Source organism: Saimiri boliviensis, chromosome 6 (assembly GCF_048565385.1).
Source record: "Saimiri boliviensis isolate mSaiBol1 chromosome 6, mSaiBol1.pri, whole genome shotgun sequence".
In the NCBI taxonomy this organism is placed as follows: Eukaryota; Metazoa; Chordata; class Mammalia; order Primates; family Cebidae; genus Saimiri; species Saimiri boliviensis.
In genome coordinates, this window is record NC_133454.1 from 133778410 (window position 1) to 133793225 (window position 14816).

Sequence of the window (14816 nt, forward strand, 5' to 3'; positions counted from 1 at the left end):
GCCACCCTGGCTGCTAGGGACTCCTTGGCTAGGAGGCTGTGCCCACACACAGCCCCTGGCCCACCCTGGCTACTAGGGACCCCTGGCTAGGAGGCTGTGCCCACACCCCTCGCCAGAGGGCCCATAGCAGCCCCCAGCCCATCCTGGCTATTAGGGACCTCCTGGCTAGGGGGCTGTGCCCACAGCCCCATCCAGAGTGCCTATAGCAGCCCCCCAGCTCACCCTGGCTGCTAGGGACCCCCTGGCTATGGGGCTGTGCCGACAGACCCCAGTAGAGGGCCTGTAGCAGCCCCCCGGCCCACCCTGGCTCCTAGGGACCATCTGTTTTGAAAACGTTGTGTAATGTGATACTCAGAACCATATCATAGGGAGATCATAATGTTATTCTGGGTTTTGTTTTTTATATTAAGCACAATAACACTATTTCTAGTTACATCTCTTTGATATTGACCAAAATGTCATCCTTACCTTTCTTGACATTAGGATTGAAAGCACAGGGGATTTTCACCCCTTGCAATGTTTAATTCAATGTAATTTTTTTTGTGTGTGTATGTACATTAGTGACCATATGAGAGCTTGATGTACACCTCTTGCCATACTGAGAGTATTTCCCTATGGGCGGTAACATCATCCTCTCCTTCCCTGGATATTAGGAACAACAGCACAGGACGAGTGTACAGCCCCAGTCACATTGTGAGTATTATTATCTGTAATCCCTTAGTTATTAGGAGCAATATCACTGGGGGTTTGTGCACTTCCTGAGATACTTGGAGTAATATCCTCTCCGTTTTTGGATGTGTTAGAAACAATATTACAGTGGTAGTGTACGTTTCCTGCGATATTCAGGGTACTCTCCCCAGGATATTAGTAACTACATCACAGAATCGTACACCGCCTGTGATACTGGAACAGTCACAGAGTGTACACTTGCTTTCACAATGAGAGTAATACCTACTTAGGATATGATGGATAATATCACAAGATATACACACATGGGTGTATACCCACCCTGATATTAGGAATAATTTTTATCTAATATACTAAAAATAATATCCCAGAATATACTCATAATGTGTACATTTATTGGGATATTAACAATAAATGTATATAATATGTACCATATGTACCTTTACTGTGATGTACATATGTTACACAATACATATGTACAATAAATGTACATAATCTGTACAATATGTACTTTTATATGCACATGTGTATGATATATACATTATTGTAATATCACAATGATATATGTAATTACAATAATATATACAATATGTAATATGGTAAATATACAGATTGTACACATTATGTACTTTTAATTTATTTTGTATATAATGTACGTATGTACTATATGTACATGTGTACATATGTGTGCACATTATGTACATTACATACAGCTGTACAATATATACACGTTTACATAATGTGCACATTATATATGGATGTACAATATGTACACACATACATAATGTACACATGTTCACATATACATAATGTACACGTTACGTACATATGTACTATATATACACGTGTACATAAGGTGCACATTAGGTAGAGATGTACAGTATGTGCACATTTACATGTCTACATTATGTACAGATGTACAGTATGTATGCATGTACATATAGGCGAACATTGTGTACATATGCACAGCCCCCTAGCTCAGTGAGCCTGAGGATGCTGCATTGCCCTAGTTGCCAGCAGGGAGCATGTTGCCACGGCAGTGTGAGCAAGAGGGCCCTGCATTGGTCCGCCACCAGGAGAGGGCGCCCAAGCCCGCCTTTTCAGAGTCCCGAGGCTCCGCCCCCCGAGGTGCATCATCGCCGCCCACGTGGTCTGCAGAGTTGTGTTTTCCTCAGTGTTGACCTGGGGGCACTTGGAGGTGGAGCTGCGACCTCCTCAGCACAGACCCCGGGGCTCGGGTCTCACTGTGGGAGGGCCCTGCCGTGGCCCTCGTCGCCGGAAGAGGGCGCGGGCACATCACCGGGAGCGAGAGGGCCCCGCACTGCCCGGCGGCCGCCAGCAGGGGGCGCCCGAGCCGCCTTTTCGGACGGCGTCACGGTCCCGGCGTGCCTTGCGTCATGGCGGCCTGCGGAGTTCCGTCGTCCTCATTGCAGACCTGCGGGCCCCGTGAGGGCGGAGCTGCGATCTCCACAGCACAGACCTAGCGGGCACAGCCTCACCTGGGGACGACTCTGGGCCGCGTCCACAGTGAGTAAAGTCCTTCCTGTTTGCAGCCTGACTGCTTAGGGTCGGAGACTAGTAGGAAGATCTCGGTGTGGAAACCTGGACACCAAAAGCCCCTTGGAGTCCTGCGCGCTGAGGTTCTCCCGAGCCAAGGCCACGTGGCGGCAGTGCGAGGTGCACACCGCAGCCTCGGAACGCAATGCGAGGTGCACACCGCAGCCTCGGAACGCAATGCGAGGTGCACACCGCAGCCTCGGAACGCAATGGTGCGTTCCTAAGGCAGCTGTGACATCCGGAATGTGAATACCACACCCGCAGTGCTCGTGTAGAAAACAGCTGTGTTGCTGATGCAAGGCCTCCGTCTGTGGCGTTACTGTAAAGTCCGCGCTGCTCCTGCGGCCGCCATACAGCAGTTTGAATCATCAACAGTGACGTATCAGTGCAAACGCAGAAACCAATGTATGCTCAGGGCTTTGGGTGAGGTTTAGGGCTACGGGTTAGGGTTAGAGTTTGGGGTTACCGGTTAGTTGTTAGGATTTAGGGCTTAGAAGAATTTTAGGCAAAATAAATTTAGTTTATTTAAGCAAAGGAATGATTTGTGAATCACACGTGAAGCACCAGAACAGAAAACAGGGCTTGGGACTTCGAGCTGTTAGTGGTGGCAGCTAAGTGAGGTTTCTCCTTGGCTCCAGGTAGGCGACTGCCTGTTGTGGGGATGGTTCCCTCAGCATCAACAGTCATAAAGCCAACTAGCAGCTGGGTTTATTGTCATTGACGGGTTGGTTTGCTCATGTTTTAAAGTCAGTTTTAATGCCTCCAATTTGGTTTCCATTTGCTTTGCAAGACCTCAGGCTAACGGCTTCCTCCTGTTTTGCTTTAACATGTCAAAACCGTAATTCATTTTCATTTTACTTTACTGGCTTGAATAGCAGTAAATTCACATTTTTGTTGTTATTCAGAAAGTCATTTAATTGGCAATCTATTTGTGATGGTGCATAAAATAGTTTGCTAATTATTAGCATCTTAGATGAGATGAAATATGTTAACTCTATTAAGCTTTGTTATTAAACCAAAACAGGAGTTGTGTTTCTTTTTTTTTTTCTTCTAGGCTTTAACCATTTAAAATACTCTCAAGCATCTTCTATTGATGTGAATTCTTTCTGAGAAATTTGTCCTTGGTGATTTCATCCTTGTCTGAACACCATAGAGTGTCTTTTTAAATCCTAGATGGTATAGCCCACTCCACACATAAGTTATATGGTATAGCCTATTGCTCCCATGCTACAAACCTGTATAGCACATCTCTGTACTGAATGCTGTAGTCAAGTGTCACACCATGGTGACTGTGGATTGTGATCCCAAAATATCTGAGTCAGGTCTCAGTCAAGTAGAAAGCTTATTTCACCAAGGTTAAGGACACATCCATGACACAGCCTCAGGAGGTCCTGACAACATGGGCCCAAGGTGGTCAGGGTAGAGCTTGCTCTTATACATTTTAGAGAGACAGGAGACACCAATCAATATGCGTAAGATGTAAAGTCATTTGGTTCAGGGAGGAGGAACAACTGGAAGTAGGAAGTGGGGGTGCTTCTAGGTCAGAAGTAGATAAAACAAAGGGTTGCATTCTTTTGAATCCTTGATCAGCCTTCCAGTGAATGCAATTTAGTCTGGTTCAGTGAATCTGCATTTTTACATATACAGTAGGGCAGAGGAATGGTGTGATCTTGGCCGACCACAACCTCCACCTCCCAGGTTCAAGCGATTGTCTTGCCTCAGCCTCCCAAGCAGCTAGGATTACAGGCATGCACCACCATGCCTGGGTAATTTTTGTATTTTTAGTGGAGATGGGCATCCACCATGCCCAGCCTACTATCGGTATATTTGCTGTGGTTGAGTATCTGTTCAGATATTTAACCAGTTTAAAAATCACCTATGTATTGTGTAAATATCTTCTCACATCTGTCTTGTCTTTTTATTCTCTGAATACAATTTTCCACAGTAGAATATTTAGCTTTATAAAGTCTGTTATCAATATTTTCATGAATTGGCATTTGATGTTGTGTGTTAACACTCAACACCAAACCCAATGTCATCTAGATTTTCTTTTAGATTTTTCATAGTTTTGCATTTCATATTACCACCTCTGGACTATTTTGAGTAGGTTTTTGTTTTTTTTATTTTGTGTATATATTCATTTCATTCTACATGGCTTCCAAAGTCTTCCATCACTATTTTTGGGAAGGATATGGCTACAGTGGGCTTCATTTTGGCTTGAGTTTCCAAAATTATTACATTGAATAAACTGAATATTGAATTTTATAGGTGTTTCAGGACAGCCAGGCGGGGGTGAACATCTGCTGAGAAACTGAGTAAGAGTGCCTGTGCTGAGCTCTGGCGCCACCAGAAGGTGCGTGAACCCACCCCTGACCAACTTCCCTCTGAGGTGCCAGGGCAGCACGAGGGTTGCGTCAACTTAGTCTTGTTCATTGATTAGTAAAATGCTTCCTTTCCGTGGCCCTGAGTGCAGAGAAGAGAGTCTTTAGAGTACTCAGCAAAGGAAGAAATTCATCTAGAAAAATGAAATCCCCAAATCTCATCATTATGACTACACCCTGATATCATTGTCAATATCCAGATGCAGTGGCTGCTAAGATATGTTCTCACAGTGACCTCTAATATAATAATTACAGCATGCCCTAACATTACTATGATATCCATACCGTGCCCTAACACCAATATATTCACACCATACTCTAACGCTAATCTGATATCTACACCATTGCTTCTAATACTAATGTAATACTATCCACATGGTTCCCTGATGTTAATGTAATATCTGCACTGTTCTCCAACACCAATATAATATGTACACCATGTCCTAACACTAATATCCACACTGTGCCATAACACTAATGTGTCCACACAGTAGCCTCTAATACTAATAAGTATAATAATATCTACTAAGTGGAGTCTGTTGACGTTGAGGCTTTTATAAGGGTTCACAGCTTTGGATGAAGCGTAGCCTCTATAGTGGATTTTGGTGATGTCTCTGCTTTTCTGGCATAGTATTTATATGGTTGTTTTAAAAAGTAATTTACTTCTTTTTTTTTTTTTTTTTTTTTTTTAGATGGAGTTTCACTCTTGTTACCCAGGCTGGAGTGCAATGGCACGATCTCGGCTCACCGCAACCTCCGCCTCCTGGGTTCAGGCAATTCTCCTGCCTCAGCCTCCTGAGTAGCTGGGATTACAGGCACACTCCACCATGCCCAGCTAATTTTTTGTATTTTTAGTAGAGATGGGGTTTCACCATGTTGACCAGGATGGTCTCGACCTCTTGACCTCATGATCCACCTGCCTCGGTCTCCCAAAGTGCTGGGATTACAGGCTTGAGCCACCACGCCCAGCAGTAATTTACTTTTTAATAATGTCATACTTCTAGGAAACTTCCAGTAGCAGTGCAAAATATAACCTGTTTCTTTTCTTAGAGTCCCCAGCAGTTATCGCTGTACCAGATTTGCAGCATCCCACAAAATACTCTGGTATACTTTATCCAGAGCATGGAAACTCTCCTAGGTTACCACCACATAACCCCTAGATCAGGAAATCAGCATGGTTCCTACGTGATAATTCAGTTCACAAACTCATTTCACTTTTACCTCCTGCCCCGCTTGGGAGTATAATGTGTTTTTTCATTTTGATCCAGTTTTCCTGTCAGTGTTCCCAAGACTTTCCTGCATATTTATGATGTTGACACATTTAAAGAGCATACGAGTCTTTGTTTGAACACCTGTTTTCAGGTCTTTGGGGTATATAGCTAGGAATGGAATCACTGAGTCATATGGCAAATCTACTTGCAACTGTTTGAAGAAACTCCAAATTATTTGACACATATGCTGCACCATTTCATATTGTCACAAGCAGTGTTAAATAGTTCACGTTTCCACACATCTTTGTCAACACTTTTTTTTTTTTTTTTTTTTTAGTATGACTATTTTAGTGTGAGTTAAGGGGTATCTCTTTCTGGTTTGAATTAGGACTAATGATTTAAGCATCTCTCAAGTGCTTGCTGGTGAAGTGTGTATTAAAGTGCTTCATTAGTTTTTAGATTGGATTGTCTTTGTTGTTGAATTGTAAAAGTTATTTATACATTCTGGATAACAGACGCTTATGAAGAATCTACTGTGCAGATTTTTTCTTCCATTCTGTGGGTTACTGGAACATAATAAGAGTTTGTGTGTGGTCTCTGCCCAGTGTCCCGAGTGTAATGTATGAAATGATGTGTCTTTTGTATGCTAATGAGATGACTGATGGCTGGGGGCACCTGGACAGTCTCAGTGGGGCTGGTTGCCAAAGAAACCAACCTTGCCATTAGAAGATTTGAAATTTCAGCCTCCCTCCCATCTCTGTGAAAGTTAGAGGTGCTGGTGGTTGAGTAGAATACCTAAGGCACTGTTGGGAACATGCTAACACAGTGGTCTGCAAGCTTTTTTGCACCAGGACTGGTTTTCTGGAAGACAATTTATTATGGCCCAGGGTGGGGTGCATGGATTTGGGATGATTCAAACACATTATGTTTATTGTACATTTATTACACTGTAACATGTAATGAAATAATGATTTCAGATTGTCTTCTTGCAATTGGACGTTCCCATCTGGGGGTGATGGAAGACAGTGACAGATCATCAGACATGAGATTCTCATAAGGAGCATGCAGCCCAGATATCCCACATGTGCAGTTGACAATAGGGTTCATGCTTCTATGAGAATCTAATGCCACTGCTGATCTGTCAGGAGGCGGAGATCAAGTGGGGACGCATGTGAGGTGGAATGGATATGAACACAGGTGACACAATGCTCGCCTTTCCTCCTCTCACCTCCTGCTGTATGGTCCAGTTCCTGAGGCTGCAGACTGGTACCAGTCTGTGAGCTGGGGGTTGGGGGGACTCCTCCTTGAACAGACCAGGTCTTGTCCTCATGCAGAAAGTCCAAGATGATAAGCATGGCAACATTTTGGTCAAGCTAGAAAAAAGTATCACTGCAAGTCAGCACGGTGACTCATGCTTGTCATCCCAGCACTTTGGGAGGCCGAGGTGGGTGGATCATGAGGTCAGGAGTTTGAGACCAGCCTGGCCAAACTAAAATACAAGTATTAGCCAGGTGTGATAGTGTGCACTATAATCCCAGCTACTCAGGAGGCTGAGGCAGAATAATCACTTGAAGCTGGGAGGCGCAGGTTGCAGTAATCCAAGACCATGCCACTGCACTCCAGCCTGTGCTACAGAGTGAGATTCCATCTCAGAAAAAAAAAAAGAAAGAAAGAAAGGAGAAAAGAAAATAGCATCATTGCAAGCATTATTGCATGATGAGACTCTCCAAACTCAAGTTACTTGGGCTTGCCCCTCCAGCCCATCCTTTTGTCACCCCACAGACCAAGCCACCCTCCCCCTTGTTGTATTGAAGAACCTGGGCAAACTGTGTACCTGGAAAACACTCACCTAGTGGTAAAAACCTAGCCGATGGCATTGGACTGCCCAGGTCCAAATCCCAGCCCCAGCACTGACTAGCTGGTTGATCCTGACAAGGAGATCATCTCTCTCAGCCTCTGTGTTTCCATCTGCAAAATGGGCATATTGATCATCACAGCAGCTGGTTGTGAGAATGGATTTAATGGATCTGGGCTGAGCCATGAGAGCTTTGATTTTTAGAAAATCTTTCAGGAGATTCTATTTGTTAAGGATCAAGAACCACTAATCTAATTACACTTGTCACAGTGAAATATTTATTACCGATTATAATGGTTATGATAATTATTGTAGTTATATAATTAAAAATAACTATACAATATATATTCTAATAAGTATTTGCTATTATTTGAGATGGAGTCTTGCTCTGTCTTCCAGGCTGGAGTGCGGGGGATGGTGCAATCTTGGCTCACTGCAACCTCCCGGGTTCAAGCAATTCTCCTGCCTTAGCTTCTTGAGTAGCTGTGATTACAGGCACCCACCACCACACCTGGCTACTTTTCATACTTTTTGGTAGAGATGGGGTTTTGCCAAGTTGGCCAGGCTGGTCTGAAACTCCTGGCCTCAAGTGATCCACCCACCTCAGCTTCCCAAAGTGCTGAGATTACAGGCATGAGACACGCGCCCTACCCCTGCAGGGTCACACAGGAGCCAGTGAGCAGCAGGACGGTTTGTTCAGTAGGAGAGATTCCCTGTTGCCGCTTCTGCCTCTGGCCTCCCCGATGCAGAGGCTGGCCAGGTCAGGGGGCTCCTGTAACTGACCTCTTGTGCCCTGCAGCTGCCAGGAAGGATTGCATCATGATACACGGTGCCACCTCTGCCTGGTTCCAGGAAAGCCCTCCCTGCCTCCACAGGTACAGAATGACACCCATGGAAACCAGCCTCATGTTTTCAGGGAGAAGCTGTGTAGGGCTCCAGCTGACTTCCACCTGAAGGGTGGTGCAGGTTTCCAGCCTGGGATGGGAGGGTAGGTTAGGTTGGGCTGGGCCTCTGCCAGGAAGGTTCCCAGGATGCTCCTGTTCCTCCTGCAGGTGGGGACCTGGACAGCATAGACCTGCACTTCCTGCAGATGGGGACAATGGCATTTGCTTAATCGGCTTTGCTCAATTCTGTGCCACATATATCAGTCCCAGATCATTATCATCTACAGCCCCCAATTCCATGGCTTGGTCTTTGTGGCCAAAAAATCTCAGCCAGGCCTGAAACTCCATAAGAAGGGAGAGAATATGTCCTGGGCAGTGTTTGCATTGGCTGTCACTCGCTCACTTCTTTGATGGAGCACTAGCTCTGGGCCATGCTCTGTTCTAGGTACTGGGGATTGGGTGAAAGAAACAGACAAGGGCCCTGCTCTCTTGGGGTGTTGTGCTGGTAGAGGTGAGGCCCAAACAGGAATAGCACGATGGCATGCCGAGTGAGGGAAGGCTTGGCATTCAAGCTGAGATCATAAGGAAAGACAGTGAGCCGTGCAGGTGTCTGGGAGAACAGTTTTGGGTTTTTTTGGAAACAGTCTTGCTCTGTCACCCAGGCTGGGGTGCAGTGGCATGATCTTGGCTCACTGCAACTTCCACCTTTGGGGTTTAAGCAATTCTCTTGCTTCAGCCTCCCGAGTAGCTGGGATTACAGGTGTGCCCCACCACAGCCAGCTCATTTTTGTATTTTTAGTAGAGATGGGGTTTCACTCTGTTGGCTGTGCTGGTCTCCAACTCCCAACTTCAAGTGATCCACCTGCTTCATCTCCCATAGTGCTGGGATTACAGGCATAAGCCGCCATGGCTGGCATGGGAGAAGAGCCTTCTAGGCTGTGGGAATGGCATATGCAAAGGCCCTGGATTAGGACTATGCCTGGACTTGGGTTTTCCAACCTCAGCATGGTTGATATTTTGGGCTGAAACTTCATTGTTGGGTTCTGTCCTGTGCATTACGGGATGTTTAGCAGACTCCCAGTCTCTACCCACTAGATGCCAGCAGCACCCCCTACCAGTTGTGACATCCAAAAATATCTAGATCTTGCCAAATGACTCTTGGGGGATGCAGTCATCCGCAGTGAGAACCACTGACCTATTGTGTTCAAGAAACAGCAAGGAGGTCAGCATGGCCAAGAAAGAGCAGCTGAGGCACAGAGTGGACGGAGACGGGATGTCGTTCATGATCATCAGGACTTTAGCTTTGACCCTGAGTGAAATGGGAGTGCTGACGGGTTTAGCTGGGAAGTGTTAAGAGCTGACTTGGGTTTTTTGTTTGTTTGTTTGTTTTTTGAGATGGAGCCTCTGTTGCCAGGCTGGAATAAAGTGGTGTGATCTAAGCTCACTGCAACCTCCACCTCCTGGTTCAAGCAATTCTCCTGCCTCAGCCTCCCAAGTAGCTGGGACTACAGGCATCCACCACCACACCCAGCTAATTTTTGTATTTTTTAGTAGAGATGAAATTCCTCCATATTGGTCAGGTTGATCTCAGACTCCCAACCTCAGGTGATCCACTCACCACAGCCTCCCAAAGTCCTGGGATTACAGGCATGAGCCACTGCCGACTTGGGTTTTAACAGATCCCTCTGGTCACGGGGTGGAGGATGGGCTGTGGGACATGGACAGGAGTGGGGCAGGACCAAGAGCAGGGGCAGGGAGGGGAGGAAAGAGCCTATTTATTGCAGGAGCCAAGGCAGGAGGCCAGGCTGGTGAAACCCTCAGGCTACTGCCAACTGTGTGCACGTGGGTGGAGATGCATGCATGTGTGTGCATGGTGTGAGTGTGTGCACACATGTATGCGTGTGAGCATGGATTGCTTGGGTATGCGCATGTGCTTGTGTGTGTAGATGTGTGCCTACATTGTGTGTGTTGCTGTGCATGCTAACACGCTTGTATGAGTGTGCAAATGAGTGTACATGCATGTGTACACACTTTGTATGTGTGTATGCGTGTGCACATGCACAGATGTGCACAGGATGGTTGCTCAAATAGCCAGACAAGGACTGGGAAAGGAACAGCCCCACAGGTGCTCTTTGAGTCCTGGAGCAGGAAAGCTCGTCTCCATCTGAGGCTCACCCTTCCTCAAAGATGAGGGCTGGCCCTAACCAATGTCATGTCTCCTTTCTTGCACTCAAAGAATAAACCTCACCATGCCCCAGGGCTGTTTCCTTGCTTTAGTCAGTCTAGTGGGGACAGGGAAGTCCTCCCTGCTGTCCATCCTCTTTGGGGCACTGTCAAAGGTGGAGGGGTTTGTGAGCATCAAAGTAAGGCCACCCTCTGCCTGTGTGCTAGGATGTCCCCATCATCCTGAAAGTCCCCCTTCCTCACTGCCTTTCCACCCCTCCCCATCTCAGCCAAGCTCACTTTCATTCTCTCAACCACCCACCCACCGAGAGCCCAGCTCCCACTGCTCCTCAAAACCTGTCGTACGTCTTTCCCCATCATCCTTCTGTGACCAAAGTAAGTTGTGTTTTAGTGTTCAGTGGCCTACATGCTCCAGGAGACCTGGGTGCAGAACACCTCTGTGGTGGAGAAAGTGTGCCTCAGGCAGCAGCTGGACCCAGCCTGGCTGGGAGAGTCCTAGAGGCCTGTGCCCTGTGGGCCAGATGTGGATAGCTTTCCTGGAGGAGTCCACACTTCAATTAGGGAGAAGGTGAGAGTCTTAGGGTCTTTTGGGTCAGGGAGGAATTGCAGTTAGGGGTCATTTGGGTCTCTGACTCATAATGGGCACTATGATGGAGAAATGCAGGGAGTGGTCAGGGAAGTGGGGAAGAAGAAGGGCTGAGCTCATGGTCAAGCACATACTAGGTGCTCAATGAATAATCACTAATCAATAAATAGAAATGGACACAAAGAGAGACTCAAGGAGTTGTGGTAGGGATTGGCTGTGAGGGTCTGTTCGACAACTGAGAGTGAGATGACTAGAGTCCTGTCTTACTCTGCCCTGCCTTGCTGGGTGATGTTGATCTAATTGCTTCCCCTCTCTGGGCCTCACCAAAGGGTCTGGACAGAGATGTCCAAGACACAGAATATATGCATCTGGAGCTATGGCTTGGGCAGGAGCTGGCAAACCGTGACCTCCAGGCCAAATCCAGTCCTCCACTTTTGTGTGTGAGTGTGTGTGTGTGTGTGTGTGTGTGTGTGTGTGTTTGAGATGGAGTCTCACTCTGTTGCACAGGCTGGGGTGGTGCAATCTTGGCTCACTGCAACCTCCCCCTCCCACATTCAAGAAATTCTCCTGCCTCAGCTTCCTGAGTAGCTGGGATTATAGGCGCATGCCACCACGCTTGGCTAACTTTTACATTTTTAGTAGAGACAGTGTTTCACCATGTTGGCCAGACTCATCTCAAACTCCTGACCTCAGGTCATCTTCCCATTTTCCTCAGAGTCAAAGCCCAAGTCGTGATGATCCCTGGCAAGGTCACTGTCACCTTGCTCTGGTATCTGTCATCCCCATCTTCCTTCATCATCTCCTGGCTTCACTCCAGCCTCCAGAGTCTGTGATGTTCCCTGATCCCCTGCAGCACACTCTGTCCCCAGGGCCTTTACAACTGCTGTTCCCACTGTGGGAAATCTCTCCCCAGGAGTCCCCAGGACTCACCCCTCACTTCTGTCACATTCGCAGAGAAGGCAGATTACCTTATCCACCTCCACCACTGCAACCCTGCTCATGTTAGTGCGCCTTACACCCACACCTGCTTTGCCTTTCCTTTCCTTTCCTTTCCTTCCTTTCCTTTCCTTTTTCCTTTCCTTTCCTTTCCTTTCCTTCCTTTCCTTTCCTTTCCTTTCCTTTCCTTCCTTTCCTTTCCTTTTTCCTTTCCTTTCCTTTCCTTTCCTTTTTCCTTTCCTTTCTTCTTGAGACAGTCTTGCTGTGTTCCCCAGGCTGGAGTGCAGTTGTGCAATCTCGGCTCACTGCAACCTCCGCCTCTCAAGTTCAAGCAATACTCCCGCCTGAGTAGCTAGGATTAAAGGCAGGTGCCACCATTTTTGTACTTTTAGTAAAAATGGGGTTTCACCATGTTGGTCAGGCTGATCTCGAACTCCTAATCTCAAGCAATCCACTCACCTTGGCCTCCCAAGGTGCTGAGATTACAGGCATGAGCCACCGCACCTGGCTGCACCTACTTTAGTATTTATTCTTCATAGCGCTTTCCACCTAATGTGCTGTCTGTGTTACTGGTTTGTTTGTGCATTGCCTGTCTTTCTCCCTCTCATTAGAGTGATGGATCCATTCAGATAGCAGAAACTTTGTTTCATTCACTGCTGTTTCCCCAAAGACTAGAACCCTGACAGGGATATGATAACCAGGCAGTAGTTCTTAATGAAATAAATTAATGTAAGAATGAATGAATGTGTCATCTGAGTCTAGATTACAGAGAGAAAACAATGAATGAATGGCCGAGTGCAGTGGCTCATGCCTGTAGTCCCAGCACTTGGGGAGACTGAGGCGGGCAGATTGCTTGAAGTCAGGAGTTCAAGACCAGCCTGACCATCTCTACTAAAAATACAAAAATTGGCCAGGCATGGTGGCACACCTGTAATCCCAGCTACACAGGAGGCTGAGGCAGGAGAATCGATTGAACCCAGGAAGTGAAGGTTGGAGTGAGTTGAGATCATGCCACTGCACTCCAGCATGGATGGAAGAGCGAGACTGTCTCAAAAATAAATAAAAATAATTTTAAAAAGTAATGCATGAAAGACAAGAAGTCCTAGATAGAAGGAATAAGTGATAGTAATCAATACTACACAAGGGAAATCATAGTGAATGAGAATTTATTTGTAAATTTCAAGATAGCTAGAAGACAAGGATTGTGGTGTACTCAATACAAAATATAAATATTTGAGGTGATGACTACCTCAGTTACCCTGATATAATCATTACATACTCTCTACATCAGGGGTCCCCACACCCTCTGGCCACGAATCAGTACCAGTCTGAGGCCGGTTAGGAACTGGACAGGCAGCACAGCAGATGAGTAGGGGGCAGGTGTGTGAGGCCTCATCTGTGTTTACAGCCACTCCTTATTGTTTGCATCACCACTTAAGCTCCACCTCTAGATCAGTGGCAGTGTTAGATTCTCATAAGAGCACAAACCCTAGTGTAAAGAGCACATGTGAGGAATCTCGGCTGCGTGCTTCTTCTTCTTTTTTTTTTTTGAGATGCAGTCTCACTCTTTGACAGGCTAGAGTACAGTGGCACATGCTTGGCTCACTGCAACCTCTGCTTTTTGGGTTCAAGCCATTCTCCTGCATCAGTCTCCTGAGTAGCTGGGATTATAGATACATACCACCACACATGGCTAATTTTTGTATTTTTTTTAGTAGAGACAGGGTTTCACCATGTTGGCCAGGCTGGTATCAAACTACTGACCTTGTGATCCACTCACTTTGGCCTCCCAAAGTGCTGGGATTACAGGCATGAGCCACCCTGCCCTGCAGCTGCATGCTTCTTATAAAAATCTAATGCCTGATAATCTATCACAGTCTCCCAGTCTCCCATTGCCCCCAGAGGGACCATCTAGTTTCTGCAAAACTAGCTGAGGCTCTCAATGATTTTACATTATGGTGAGTTGTGTAAGTATTTTGTCATATTTTACAATGTAATAATAATAGGAGCAGGCCAGGCACAATGGCTTATGCCTATCATCCCAGCAATTTGGCGGGGTGAGGCAGGAGATAATCTGAGGTCAGGGATTCGAGACCAGCCTGGCCAACATGGCGAAATGCCATCTCTACTAAAAATACAAAAAATCAGCCAGATGTGGTGGCAGGCACCTGTAATCCCAGCTACTTTGGAGGCTGAGGCAGGAGAATTGCTTGAACTCAGCAGGCAGAGGTTGCAGTGAGCCCAGATCATGCCATTCCACTCTAGCCTGGGTGACGAGAGCAAAAATCCATCTCAATTAATAATAAGAATAGAAGTAAAGTGCATAATAAATGTAATGTGCTTGAATCATCCTGAGAGCACCCCCCTGCCCCCAGGCCCATGGAAAAGTTGTCTTCTACAAAACTGATCCCTGGTGCCAAAAAGTTTGGGGACCACTGCTCTACAGGTCTCAAAATATCACCTGTGCCCCTCAAATAGGTACAACTATTACATATCAATAAAAACTAAAAGAAATCAAATAAAATTTAAAATAAA

At 46.2% G+C, this 14816-nt stretch overlaps 1 long non-coding RNA gene across 1 annotated transcript in view; it reads left to right on the top strand.

Annotated features, from left to right (window-relative positions):
* The first annotated feature begins 1308 nt into the window (after positions 1–1308).
* The window catches only part of LOC141584930 (uncharacterized), a 60923-nt gene continuing 47415 nt past the window's right edge, over positions 1309–14816 (top strand). Inside the window, exon 1 of the long non-coding RNA XR_012518247.1 lies at positions 1309–4597. This is a non-coding gene — a long non-coding RNA (uncharacterized LOC141584930). The remainder of the gene's footprint in view (positions 4598–14816) is intronic.